The following is a 15,268-nucleotide window of genomic DNA, read 5'->3' as shown; positions in this document are numbered from 1 at the left end:
CGTAATAATATGTACGAAAATTTCGAATAATCGAATCATACTTGTCCAGTTTTGAATTATTTAACAGTGAAAAATGGCCAGGAGACCGATAGAAAGTAAGAATAGGCTACCCATCGCGCAGATCCGGCCACACATGGAGTATTGCTGTCATCTCTGGTCTCGCGCACCCCAGTATCAGCTCGATCCATTTGACCGCGTGCAACGCAGAGCAGCTCGAATTGTGGGGGACCCAGGGGAGTGTTCCGAAGAGCTGTTAAACCTGATTCCTGCCGCCGAATTCCACCTTCGCACGACACGCCACAAGTTAGGATATCATCTCCACCATCTGGATTTGTGGCGGTCCTCCACAGTGCGGTTTTCAAGGAGCTTTCTTCCACGTACTACAAAGCTGTGGACTGAACTTCCTTGTGCGGTGTTTCCGGGACAATACGACATACCTTCAAAAACGCGCGTACACCATCCTTAAAGGCCGGCAACGCTCCTGTAATTCCTCTGGTGTTCCAAGAGATTATGGGCGGCGGTGATCACTTAACAACAGGTGACCCGTATGCTCGTTTGTCATCCTATTCCATAAAAAAAACCATAAACTTGTGCATTCCCAGAAGTCAAGATATGTGTTGCCAGCCTTTGAGCGATGCTTTAAGCTTGTAGGTACAAAAATCACATCGATTCAGTAATACAGCGATGCGCGTGAAATTTCGTATTTTGATGTCCGATGCTGTAATTACCAGTGGGAGGCTCCTTTGCACAGGATGCCGGCTAAATTATGGGAACCACTGCAAACCAAGCATTAAAGTGTAAGCATAACTGTGTTTCAGTCTGAAGGGCGCCGTAGCTAGTGAAATTACTGGGCAAATGAGACTTATACATCTTATGTCTCAAGGTGACGAACGCAGTTGTAGTGCCGCTCAAAATTTTGGGATCTTTCGAGAATCCTGAGCTTGCATTGTAATGGGCAGGGCGAATCAGTTACCATCAGCTGAGCGTCCTGCACGTCTCGTCCATTATTTTTATAAAAAAAAATTGTTGCTGGAGTACTCTCTTAATAATACTATCTTTACATGCAAAAGGGCAGAATGTTCGATTTTATACTTTACTAGCTAACCCGGCAGACAATGTTCTGTCAGCAGAATTAAAATTGAAACAAAACTGTATTTCTGAATGATTTTATAATATGTTGTAGTAAAATTATAAGTATTAATATCATAGTGTCGTGTATACAGCTTTTATATAATTGCAAATTTTTTAAAGTATTAAAATGTATATAGAACGTTATCGTTCCCAATATTCAGTCTATCTCCGGTTGTGGCCTACTTGAGATAAAAATTGTAACTATCGTTGACTTTTCTGTCCCATTTCACTTACCGATGGTAACTCACCTTTTCCGTACACGCTGTCTGTCAATGGGAAGACGTATAGCTTACCAGCGACAGAATTTTGTATGGAAATTGCAATTCACGCGTCCCAATATAAGGCGATAAGAATGACTTATCGGGTATATTGGGACAGCTTCAGATTATTGACAGCTAATTACTGACAGTAGAAGATAGTAATTTATTACTATCTGTAGATAGTATATTGGGAACGCCCGTAAGAGACACATGCCATCACGGACTTTTCTGTAGAACTATATAAGATACACAATTCCAACATACATTACTTTGTTATATCTCGAAGGGCTTAGACAGTTTTCGTTGAGCTCCCAGACGGTTTATTTTTTCAGACACCATCAACAAATGTCGTTAATGTATATGAAACCTTAAAAAAATATATACTAAAACCTGCCTCAAAAACTACGCTTTCCATTGGTGAAAACAGCATGAAAATCAGTGGAGTAGTTTTTGAGATTATCGTGAACAGACAGACAGACAGACGCGGCGGAGGACTTTATTTTATAATAATATTATGTAGAGATAATGATGTGTTTTCACTGTTTTTTCTTTTTGTTCATGTGTAATCGAAGTTCGCTTATCTCGTATATTGACTGTAATCTTACAAAATAATATAAATATTATGTTTTTTAAGCAAAATATAGCTTCAAATAGAATCTAGGGTATCCTGTATAATATACGATTGGAATCTTGATTGCGATTTCGTAATTTAGTCAAAGTCGAAGTCAAAGTCAAAAATAAACTTTATTTAATTAGGCTTTAACTTAGCGATTTTGAATTGTACTACAAATATTTATTTTAAATTACTGAGTTTACCATATTATGTTCGTAAAAAGTTGAGCTCGTGAGAAGAACATATAAAAAATGGCCACTCTTTTCAATCAAATAGATTTTACAATGGCTGTACGATAATGTAAAAAAATGTTTGTATGTTTGTAATGTCCTGCATCCAATATATGAGTGGCGTCTAAATTATATAAACTATTTCATAAACAGTAATTAAGAATCAACTGCATATATATAAATTATCGTTTATTGAATGCATGCAACCTTAAGAGCTTGAATTCATTGTTTGTGTAAGGAGTGGCCAGTGAGTTTCTCGCGCCGACTCTACTTTTGCGTTTAACGGTTATTCGGTACATTGTAAGTTAAATGAAAAGATGTAATGAAGTATCTTAAATGCTCTCTAGCTGTATAAAATGTGTCTATGACCCATCAGATAGCCTTCACAGTTAGTGGATTAAAATTTTTAGTCTATGACATAATTTTTTGTAATGAAATTTAACATCATGGAAATTAGAAATAGTATAGTAACAGTAAAATATATATATTATAGTAATAGTAAATTCATGAGCTCTTTTATATGAATTTCATAGATCCACAAGAATGTTGTATTCAGAGACATCTATCGGGCCATACAAGAACTAAGAGGTCGCGTAAAGCTATCTAAGCGAAACGTGATTATGTTGTTGAAGACACCAGACTGTATTGTGTATGTATAAGTTTGCTATAATAAAGGATAGATGGCAAGGCTTTATAAAATAAGTTGCGGGCTACATTTCAAGCTTAGTTAAAACAGGAAATTTTGCCAATGCGTCATCTAGGATAAGCTGCAAGAACCAACATAAAATGTGCGACGGATAACTTTTATGGTAATAAGAAGTTATAGCTACTACTAACAGGTGCCATGAAAGTATCCTAAACGCAACAATTCTATTTGGTGAATTAAATTTTAACAAATTTAATAAATATAAACGGCAATAACGGGCCCATTCTGAGTACCACCCAATTTGAATACATACATTTTAAAATAAAGCATTAGCTCCAAAAATTGTAAACACAGGGGAAACACAGATACTTACGTATAAATTAAAGAACAATCATCGCGGCCTAACCATTGATGAGTGCAATGACGTTCACATAACGTCATTGGATGTGTGTCACCTAATAGAACATCTCGTCCTCTATTCCGTAACGTAATCTTGCCTAAATATTTGAAGCAATGTCGAGATAGTTTGGGCAGTTCAACTTTGATCGTGGCAACCGCATTACACTTGCATTGTTACCGAGAATGAAGGAAGTCAACACCTACAAACTATAACCAAAGACTTACAAACTGTAACAAAGAAAGAAGCTTGTATGTAGTTTGAGAATATGTAGCCTCTGACTGTAATTTATTTTTGTCAAACTTAATGATCAATATTAGTTTTATAATCACTGTCACAAATTTGACCTTGTCCGCTTTGGTTGTTTGGTTCTATACGCTAGAACTATCCCGCTCAAAGTCACGCGTGGCGAGTGTAGGTTGCTAACCTACTATTACATTTGGCTTGGCACCAAACCTATCAATAGGTAGCACATACAAATAATGGTATTTTATTGATATCAAAGGTATAAGATTTCCATAAGAGGTGTATTAAATTAAATCTACTAAGTTATTTTATACTTTTGAGTCGGTTTTTTACACGTAGTTTTTATTGCTTTTTATTGTCATATATTAAATAGTATTTTCTTAAGTAGCTATTGGTAGGCCTACGAAAGGTTCCGCGTGCCTTAAACAATATAGATCTCCTATTTCACGTTCTTGTGAGACACTGAAATATCGTGAAAAACGTTTGTTAGCTATGAATGACAGGTAGACTAAGACCCACTTTTCGGCACAAGGGTTTATAATAATTATATATAATCAAACTAAATGAAATCTCTTAAATAAGCAGTACACAAACTATAATAACATCATCCACGTAAACATAAATGTTCATAAAATGAAAACTATTCCAAAATATGTCAAAAAATCGGATCATAAGTATGTTAAATAAAAAAAATACCAATTTAATTGAGAACCTCCTCGTTTTCGAAGTCGGTTAAAGACAAAGCACTACTAAATCGCTACGAGAATTTTTATTTACTGAACCTACCGTCTGTTTAATACTGAGTTTCAGAGTAGTGTAGAATTAGCATCAAACTGTCCTAACGATAACGTTAACACCAGGAACAGACATAAGCTCATAATGCCTACTACTCGGCTAAGTCGAGTTAGTAAATCTTGTGTGGGGCGATACATATGCTTTTACAACAAGATCCCAGAAAATGTACAAAACAAAAGTATTACGTTATTCAAAATAATTGTTAAAAAACGTTTGTGTGGTAAAGGTTATTATAACATAAATGACTTTCTTAATGATACCACAGATTCGGAATGGAGCGACCGCCCTCAGGCTATTAAATAATAAGTTTAATTGTTCAATATTACTTTGTGAACATATTTTTTATGAAAAAAAAGCCCGCTGAGTTTGTTGCGCGCATTCTTCTCAGACCTGAGGCATTCATTTTGAAATGGGTGGTAGTTTTTTTGACTTTCAATAAGTGATGTCACATCCTATTTTGAATAAAAATATTTGAATACAAACCCTTTAATTCTCAAGCGACGCTATTCAATAACATAAGCCATAAATCTTTTACAAACAAGTGGAAAGGCAAGGCGCCCGCAAGCGTTCACAGCGATTTTTGTCAATCGCTTGAAACAAAAGAAGGGGTGAATATTAAAGAGACGAGCGACACTTGAGGTGGTTTTCATCAAGCTGCGAGACACCGAGCCTTTCATACCCCTTTATAGATCCGGTGAAAGATTAGGCTAGTTCTTAAGTTGTGCTTACACGTAGACCAATGAGGTGGTGAGTCGAAAAAATTATATCGATAATTAATTTTGTTTATTAAAAAACTTTCTATGAGTTAGATAAGAAAAGAATAAAAAGTAAAACGTCTGTACGGAGTGAAAGTATTAACTTAAAATTTGTAAGAGGTCTTAATAATAATTTAAAAAAATATACTATACATTATACTATATATACAATTGTTTAAGACTCTTTAAATTTAACAATTTAATGAGTCAAGACGTGTGACAATCAAGACGTGTCGCTACAACCGTTACACCACCGATAGATATGACGATGATATGAAGCAGCAAACTTACCAGCGTGATTTTATTACATTTTTTTTATGAAAATAAGGGACAAGACAAGCAGGACGTTCAGCTGATGGTAATTGATATGCCCTGCCCATTACAATGCAGTGCCACTCAGGATTCTTGAAACCCCCAAAAATTCTGAGCGGCACTACAACTGCGCTCGAGACCTTGAAACAAGATGTTAAGTCTCATTTGCCCAGTAATTTCACTAGCTACGACGCCCTTCAGACCGAAACACAGTAATGCTTACACATTACTGCTTCACGGCAGAAATAGGCGCCGTTGTGGTACCCATAATCTAGCCGGCATCCTGTGCAAAGGAGCCTCCCACATAGTGCAATGATCCAAAAAATAGTTGGGTTAAAACAATAAAATTAAACAGGCACCGCGGATATGAAAATGCGTGATTTCCATTTGAAAACCTATTCCGAAGTCCAATGGTCAAATCATTCATTTAAAGATTTAACAGGTTTTGAACAATTTAGATTCAATTATGTTAGAAATTTCGCAAATTTCTTTAGATCCGTTCTTTAGATCTGTTAAGACCTGCTGAGTTTCGTTACCCTATACATTTTTGATAAAATTACAAAATTTTACAAGTTCTCTTCTTTCTGATGTGTTGCTTGCATATTTAATATTTTTACATACATTTAAACATATTGTTTTATTGTATACTTAAGTATCTTTTTAAATTTCCTTCTACTATTTAGTATTTTCTAATACGTTCTCATAAGTTTCGCAGTACTAGGTTTTCCAGCACTAACTCTCAAACATTCCAAATCCTCAATTTTTTTTTATTTGTACGACGATTTATCAATGCTGCCTTCTGAACTACATCAACAATAAAATTATAGAACAGTTCCATGCTCAAGAAATATCATTATAATGCGTAGAAGTTTTATGCTACATTGATATTCATATATGTATTTGTAAGTTCGTATATTGTATGAAATATATTGTTGGGTGGAACGCATACTATAAGCTATGCTTAATTTGGGGCTTGGTAATTTGTATGGAAGGGCGTCAATATAATGTTATTATATTAATAATATTATATTGATATCTGTTGCAGACAAATCGTATTATTTGGCGTCTTACATACGGCGTCGTCCGTTTACAAACGCTCGCTGTTTGAAATACTCCTTGGGCAAATTGGCAACTTGTTCGATTGCTATATTTTTGAAATTGATAATTGTAATTGTAGGGGGACCATCGTAAATAACAGGACAAAGCAGACTTTATTTCAGAAATCAGGTACCATGAAATATTAAAATATGAAGTAATAGATATCAATATGGCACTTTCAGTGAAAAGAAAGACTAACAGCTACATTATAATAAGAAAAATCAATGCTAACTAAAAACATAAAGAACTCAAAAAAATGAACCGATATATAGGTACACATATGATAAGAAAAATCCGTTCATTATTCTACCATATTTATAATACCAGATATACCCATTACTCGACGCCATTTTTTCTTATTCTAATCAAAAAGTGCTAATAAATAGAACTAAACACTTCAGTTTCCCGCGGCAGTTTGTAAACAGCGTTTGAATTGTCCATAAAACATTGCGGCATATTATATAATGACAAGACACCGAAGGCATATTTAATTAAAGCGAGCGTTTGTTAATGGAAGACGCCGTATGTGAAATGCGAAATCATACAATGTGCCTTCGATATGTCGATAAGATTTACATGCTACCACATGAATATTAACCTTAAAAACAAAGTGTACTGGTGTATATGGTTGTGTAGCAGCCTGATTTCTATGTAACCATATCTTCTAGGCCACCTCTTATATGTAAACAATCAATATATTACGACGTCATATTTCAAATAAAATAGAGACTGAAAGTAGTATAAATATTGTAGTCAACAATTTATCGTCAAGCGATTTCGATACATTCACAGGGGTTGTATACTTATCGATTATGTGGGGCACGTCTCTAGCTAGTTATTGCACGTCACAGCTTGTAACTCGCGACACTCCACTCTAGCGCGATGATTCAGCATTTTCAATCCGAAAGCCTTTTACGATTGCATTCTTTCATTCCCGACTCCGTGTCAATTCCTCTTGTAACAGACAACGCATTATATATCTAGCGTTAGAAAACATGAATGCAAAATAGTTTTCAATTTACACACTTTACACGAATGAAATCTATAAAATAGATAAATAAAGCTAATATTAGTTTGTTCAAAATTGCAAAATTTTCTAAAGTTCTTTGCCGATCATTTTGAATATTTTATAAAGAGAGGAATATTTTTTATTTATCTATTTATATATTACGGGTTATAAATGAATAAAAAAAATTTGGAAAACGGTTGACTCTTCCCGCCATCCCTGCAACTTCCCGCTAATTCCCTACCTAAATGCTTCAAATTCTTCGTATGACGATTTTGAGCTCTTCGGGCTGAAATAGTTAGCTGTTCTATGTTTTTGAGCTCGAAATAATTTTACCAAAATATTTAAAAAAAATGTATTTTCAAACGGCAATAACTTTTGAATGAATGAACCGATTTTCACGTGGTTCGCGACTTTCAACACAGTTTTTTGCCTCAGAAGAATACATCGTTTCGATTTGAATTCAAAATCTAAGTTTGGTCAAGCCCTTTAGAATGGTGCTAACCGCGGTGAAATCGGTCCAGCCGTTCAAAAATTCCATAGACACACACACACACACACACACACACACACACACACACACACACACACACACACACACACATACACATACACATACATACAGAGGTACGGACACCATCACGGGAATAGTCAGTCGCGGTAAAATAACTTCCCGATTTTAGAAAATTTTCTATTTACTTAGCGGGAAGTTAAAAAGCGTTAGTATCATGTATGTTAATATTATGATCTCATATCAAGATAATTTTAAATATTGTATTTTGATATTATTACTTGTTTCTTAATAATTATGCTTTGTATGATTATTGTTATTTATAAAATGGCAACTCACACTGGTTGAAAACCTTCGTCTTCAGGTACAGTGATATTTGGGACGAGAAGATTTAACGGAGCTTCCCGAATGCTGTCCATCCGAGTTGGATTCGAGAAGTGATTTCTTTTGCGATATTGGACCTACCTAACTGGCTTGTTTGTCCAATGTAGACGTGCTCGTCAACAATTTGGAGAGTACAGTGCCCAACTACTACTGAAGCAGGCAGGAGTAGGTACAGCTTATGAAATACTAAAAATATTTTTCTTTATTCTAGTAAAAATTTCATTCTTTTTATACATCCGGTAAATAATATTGGTGTACGTTCAAGCCATTGTTGATCTAGAAACTTGGATAATACAAGAAAATGTTAAGCTGAATTCACATAATAAGAGTAGTTAAAAAGTGCACTGTAAAATTGAGACAGTTTCAGGCTATGCGCTGAACTTCTTACATTATGAAAGTTTCAACTTTCCCACTAACAATTTAAGTTTAGATTTCCGCATGTACGTTCACATACTCGTCTACTTAACTCGGTCAAAATACGGCTTACATTTGTAAATGTAAAACCTCATGTATTTTCCAAACTGTAAATTGAACTTTTATTACAAAATATTTTTACAGGAAGTTGTGATATTAATGCATACACATTTTTTATATATCCTCAATTTAAAAATTATTATTTATCAAAAGATAATTAATTTAAATACCTTCCCGTTATATCTTTATCAGTAGGTATCTAATGCACAAAATTATTAAATACTAAATAATCCACCACCATATTATTAAAAGTTTATTTTAAGTTCATTACAATCACCTCGATTTACTTAAAGCAGTGGACTTTGTATCGCTATCGATCCCTTCATGTTGAAATTATATTCAAAATATATTTGACTTACTGAAACCCCCGGTTTATTTTCTTAAACTATACGGAATAATCTATACTAATATTATAAAGCTGCAGTGTTTGTTTGTTTGAACGCGCTAATCTCTGATACTACTGATCCGATTTGAATGATTCTTTCAGTGTTGGGTAGTCCATTTATCGAGGAAGGCTATAGGCTATGTTTTTTTTTTCAAAATTAGGGATCCGTAATAAAATTGCTATTTTGTAACACAAGGTGTAAAATCGAAAACCTATTTTTGCGTGCCCTGCAAAAACTATTGACAATAGAACAAAATGATGTACAGGCTATAATATAGGCAAGATTTTATTACTTATAAAACTATCGCGTGAATTATACTTTATATGGCAAAACAACGTTTGCAGGGTCAGCTAGTCAAAAATAACAGCAGACTGCTATGACAGGAGCAAACAGACACCGGGAGTAGTGCCCGTTCACGAATATGATGCAACGACCGGTCCCATGACGTCACCACAAGCAATGATAATTCAGCGAGACGGCCTGCCCGGAAACCTCTATAAAAATATACTATATCAAATAATATACTTAAGAAAAATTTATTTATAAAATAATACTCAGAAGTACCTGTATTTCTAACTTCTGTACTTTTCATGTTTCTTTCATGTATATGCGAGTTAAGAAAATAATAAAATATATTTAAATTTGTTTAACTTTAAATAAATTGTATTATTAAACATTATTAAATACTTCAAGCTATATTAAACTTTAACTGTTTAAATTGATATTGTTTCATTTATCCCTCACACAATTGTAATACGAAATAGCTCATAAAAATATAATAGCTAATAAATACAAATAAATAAATAAAATCTACAAATACTATTTAAACTATACAAATCTATACAAAAACAAAGAGGAAGTTTCGTCAATGATGATCACGTACAAATTTAAGTATTCCTTTAAGATAACTTTAATAAACTTCGCATTTTTGAAACTCCAAACTCCGCTGTGTGAAACTTGAAATCATTTTGAGAATTCAAACATTTTCTGCAATTCGTTTACAAAGCACCAGACGGTCAAACGTTTCACGTAAGTATTTAATAATTATAACCAAGAATTATTTACAGTCATCAGAATCTTAATAAAACCAAACATCAATCAAAAAGCTAAGGCGCTAGCGAAATATAGCGACAACCATTAAAATGTAAACGCACAATTACAACGTTGCACGCGAATTTCCACTGTAATTACATTCAACAAACATCAATCATTCGTTTAGATTTTTTGTATTAGAAAAAGCTTATTGTGTTTACGTAGGAACATTAATTACTAAGGACCCTCGTGAACAAGCATGGTATGAAAACTCGGTAAAACTCGATTATCCAGATGTGAGACATAGCTAGATTGCTTTTTGTCCCCAAAAACTTAAAGTAAATTCCACATCGTTCCGAGATACACAAAATATGCATAATAATATATGTACAACGATAAGCTTGTTTAAATAACTATGAAAATATAATATTAATTTACTATAATAACCTGAACAATTATTTAGAAACATTAAAGTCTACAATCTATATCTACAAATCTGAAAATTTTAAACGCAGAACACCGTAGCACTACTTGGGTTTTGGTTTGAGGGTTTGGGTTTAATAGACATTAGATATTACATCTTAGATTCTCAGGAAATGCAGATTGCGATGTTACAATGATAATATTCCTATGCGCTTATCCTTTACTTGTTTCTTTGATTAATTGATGCATTTTAACTTAGCGGTCACTTTTTGAAGTTATACTTCTTTATCGCATTATGAAAAAATTATGAGAGTGAAATTTTAAGATGCGCCGCGCATCACTGTAACACAAAAGTAAGGTTGAAAACGGTTGTTCCTAAAATTTTCTGACGTTTGCGTCATTCGCTATATTTTTGTTTCTTCGTCCATTATAAGGAGGCAAGGCCAGGCAAAGGGTTCAAGCCCATACAGCCGTATTCATTTTTTAATAATTAATGGTCAAAGCCATCTTTGCAAGATTAAAAAAAAAATGCTCTTTCTAAAAATGTAGAATAGCACGAGGAATAAATCATTTTAATGATTTTTGCTTCGTTAGGCCAAAGAAGTATAACTTATTGGATGCATACATTTACACACACACACTTTTTTATCTGAAAGCGATAGTTAAATTTTAATTTAATTATATCAAAGTACTTTTTTATATCGGCCTTAGTCACGGTTCATCGGTGTTGAACCAACTTATTCTCACCCTTTCAATGTAAAAGTATTTTGAAATGTCTAGTTGAATTAAGCTCTAGTTATAAGCCCAGATTCTATAAACTCTATATCTTGGCTTGGGCGTTTGATGAATGTCTCACAAACTATTCCATACGGACTAAATTGTGAGATATGGCACGTAATAGTTTCGCGATCCACGAACATTAAACTTCTTAGCAGTGATTTAATTATATTAAGCTGTGAGTCTTAGCAACCTTTAAACGTGGGATAATTTGGTAAGGTCATTTTAATGAGCAGATAAATCTGCTTATGTGGATCAGTATAACAGTTGTGTGTTCGAACTTAGACAACCCTATAACATATTTAAGGATCACTGCTATCCTTAACTCGCTTTATACAATCTCTGGTATCTGGGCCCTCCGAGCCATTTCATTCGCTATTTAGACGTAGTAATTTTTGGTATAGTTGCACAAGCAACTCAGAGACTCAGCAGTCATGATTCACATGTATGATCGTCATAACTTCAGCCGGAACACGTCCACTGCTGGACAATGGCCTCCCCCAAAGAACGCCTTGACGATCGGTCCTACCCTGCCCTCATCTAACCTATGCCGGCGATCTTGACGAGATCGTCAGGCAGGGTCTAACCCTGCCGTTTAAACAGCTGCCACGAACCTGCTATTGTACTCGTCCATGTAACGCAGTCACCGAGGCATTCGAAGCGGTTTTGCAAATTGAGTTGAAAGTTTTCCGTATTTTGGATCTAGATGGATGCAGGTCGTAGCGTAGACTTAACCAGTCGAGAGCGCTCCAGTTTTGGATTAATATTGAATGTGCCTCTTACTATGCGGTGATCTCTCCCAGTTTTCACTGAGTTGATCACCGAGACATTATTGAATATCTGTCTTTTGGTCAACATAATAAAATCAATCTTGTTTTGGTGCCACCATCGGGGCTTGTCCAAGTCAATTTGCGTTATTCTGGCTTCATGAAGAAGGAGCTCATCACATAGAGATCGTCCTTCTCCTTGAAGTCAGCCAGAAGAAGAGGCCAGCATCTGGCCTTGGGAGTTTACATTTCCAAAACCAAATTGCCCCACTCTCGACTCATCGCAGGTACGTTTGCCCAGTTTTGCCTTGAAATCTCCCATGACTACGTTGAAGTCGGTCTTACGAGTGTGAATGGCTGTTGAGATGTCCTCATACATGGCCTCCACCTCCTCGTCTGAGTGTGTCGAAGTCGGAGCGTGAACCTGAATAACCTTCAGCAGATACAAATAGTGTGGTGCGTTTTTGTAGATTTTTGCAAAGCAGTATATAGAGAATACTATTTTCATCTTTATCAGTTCGAATCGTTTGCATTTACATTTGTGTAAAAGGGTTTAGTTAGAGAAAGGGTTCCTTAATTTCTTCAAATTTTTATAGTGCTACTGCCAATTAGTGGAGCTTTAATGTTCTTTGTAATTGAGCAAATGTCCATCGAAATTAAAAAAGATGCTGAAGACACAGAGGAATCCGATGATATTTCATTGCAACATATACAAATTTTGTAATATCTAGCCGCATCGTTCTCACCAATTTGTTCGCGTCTTTCAAAGGAACCTCTTTTAATATTACAAGCTGGCTCTTAAATTAAAGTTCACAATGCCTGCAAATTTGTATCAAGCGTTTATAAATTACCCATTAGGGTGTTATAAAAGTATTTGTATTCAAAGGAAATTAAAAAGAAATCGTGTGGTTCCTGTCAAGACCAAAGTTTCGCAAACCTTTTCTTGACTTCGTATTTTTATATAATATTTGATTGTATATATTTATAAATTTTCGTGAAGCATTACTTTCGCTCCTTGCAACTTTAGGTTACAATAACCCTCATAAAAAATAGTTCTGTATTTTTTTCATTTTCAACATAAATAATACAAAGTAACGAGTAATAATGTTACTCGTATCTTTGTATTAATTAAGAGGAAATTAAAAATAAATGTAGTGTGTATACATATAAAAGAACAATAATTTACAATTGTCTCGTAGATTTTATGGCGGTTTCCGCTATCTGTCAATTTTTATTATTCCTTACATTATTATAAGTATTACCTGGTTGTTGTTCTATATACTTAGTCTGGCCATAAATACTATTACAATTAAAAATAAGCAAAATATTACATTTGAATTTGGAATCTGTCATTTTTATATGATTGTTCATTGAGTTTTCTCATTTCGGCCCCAATACAGTACAATAGTTTGCGATATTAAAATGGAGTGGGGTGATAATGAGAAACCAATGGCTGTGATTGCATTACACTAGGTACGTATGGAGCTAAATGCAATTTTAAAAACTCCATACGCTTGCTATTAGTAGGTACCGGGCTATTAATAGGTATACCGGGCTATTAATAGGTACAATGGGACCTCCTCTGTTCATGACAGAAAAAGATCTGGCCTTCCATAGGACATAGTGTTCGTACGAAAAAGGGATTTTATCTCGGGAGATGTAGATGGCACCTAGAACCATGTCACGTATTTTAAAATATAACTTAGGACTTGCAGCCTATAAGAGTGGTCATTTCTTAACTGATAATTTAAAAAAGAATAGGGTGGTAAAATCGAAACAACTACAATCGAAATCACAGAAAATTTTTGTTTTCGGATGAGAAAATTTTTAACAATTGAGCAATATTTTAACAAACAAAATGAACGTATTTATGCTCAAAGCTCTAAGAAAGCTTACCAATTAGTCGGAAGAGTACAACGTGGGCACTATCCGACTTCAGTGATGGTTTGGTGGGCTATTAGCTATGAAGGAGTGACTGAGCCATACTTATATGAAAAATTTATCAAAACATCGGCACTAGTGTATCAAGGTACCATTCTTGAAAAAGTAGTGAAGACCCTTAACAACACCATGTTCAATAACCAAGAATGGTCGTTCCAGCGCCGTGTCATAATGCTCGGTCTACGAAGTCTTGATTGGAATCGAACGTTTCGGACTTCATCAGAGCTGAAGACTGACCATCGTCTAGTCCCGATATTAATCCGCTGGATTATGATTTATGGTCAGTTTTAGAGAGTACGACATGCTCTAAACGCCATGATAATTTGGAATCACTAAAACAATTTTTTTTTCTTTGTTTCAGTATTTATTGCAAGACTACATGTATTATTATTCGAATTCTATCAACTAACGCTGACCGTAAGCCTCTTTGAAGAATTTCGGTCCAAAAAGCCACTTAACAAGCACTCCGAAGTTTTGTCTCAGCCTAATTATAAAACAAAGGGGGACCTAAATGCTAACAATACACTTTTTGGTAAGCAATTATCATTACAGTGAGTGATGCCTGTGGAAAGTAGGGTATGAAGTTTATTTAAAATGAACAACTAATGTTGAATTTATTACTAAAGACTTTTATTTACTACAGAATTTCGCTTAGTCTGGTCTGGCTTAGTTGCATATAGAATGTGATAGCTTCAGTTTAGGTCAAGTGGACTGGTCTAAATTACTATAAGTTACACAGGAAATGTTGACAACCACGTCGTACTTGCTTGAAAGAGCTCTCTTGACCACATTTTCAAGAACGAAGTATTTATGTACTTCACTGAAGCTTTTAAGGAGAACCTGGGGAGCCAAACTCATTGTTTTCAGTACCCTTCACGGCTAAATACTAATTGTTGGTTTGACTTACGTCTTTCTGAAATAATTTTTCTAAGAATTCACATTTTAGGGGGTCGCTTTGCTCTTGGGACATTTTTTTTAATAAATTACCAATTTTTTCAAAATGCTTACTAAGCAATTAAAACCACTGAGGTAACTAAGGCTTACTTTTATACATGAATAAATAAATTTTAAAATTTAATAAAAT

Source organism: Leptidea sinapis, chromosome 8 (genome assembly GCF_905404315.1).
Source record: "Leptidea sinapis chromosome 8, ilLepSina1.1, whole genome shotgun sequence".
Classification (NCBI taxonomy): Eukaryota; Metazoa; Arthropoda; class Insecta; order Lepidoptera; family Pieridae; genus Leptidea; species Leptidea sinapis.
Note: the sequence above shows the minus strand (reverse complement) of the source record.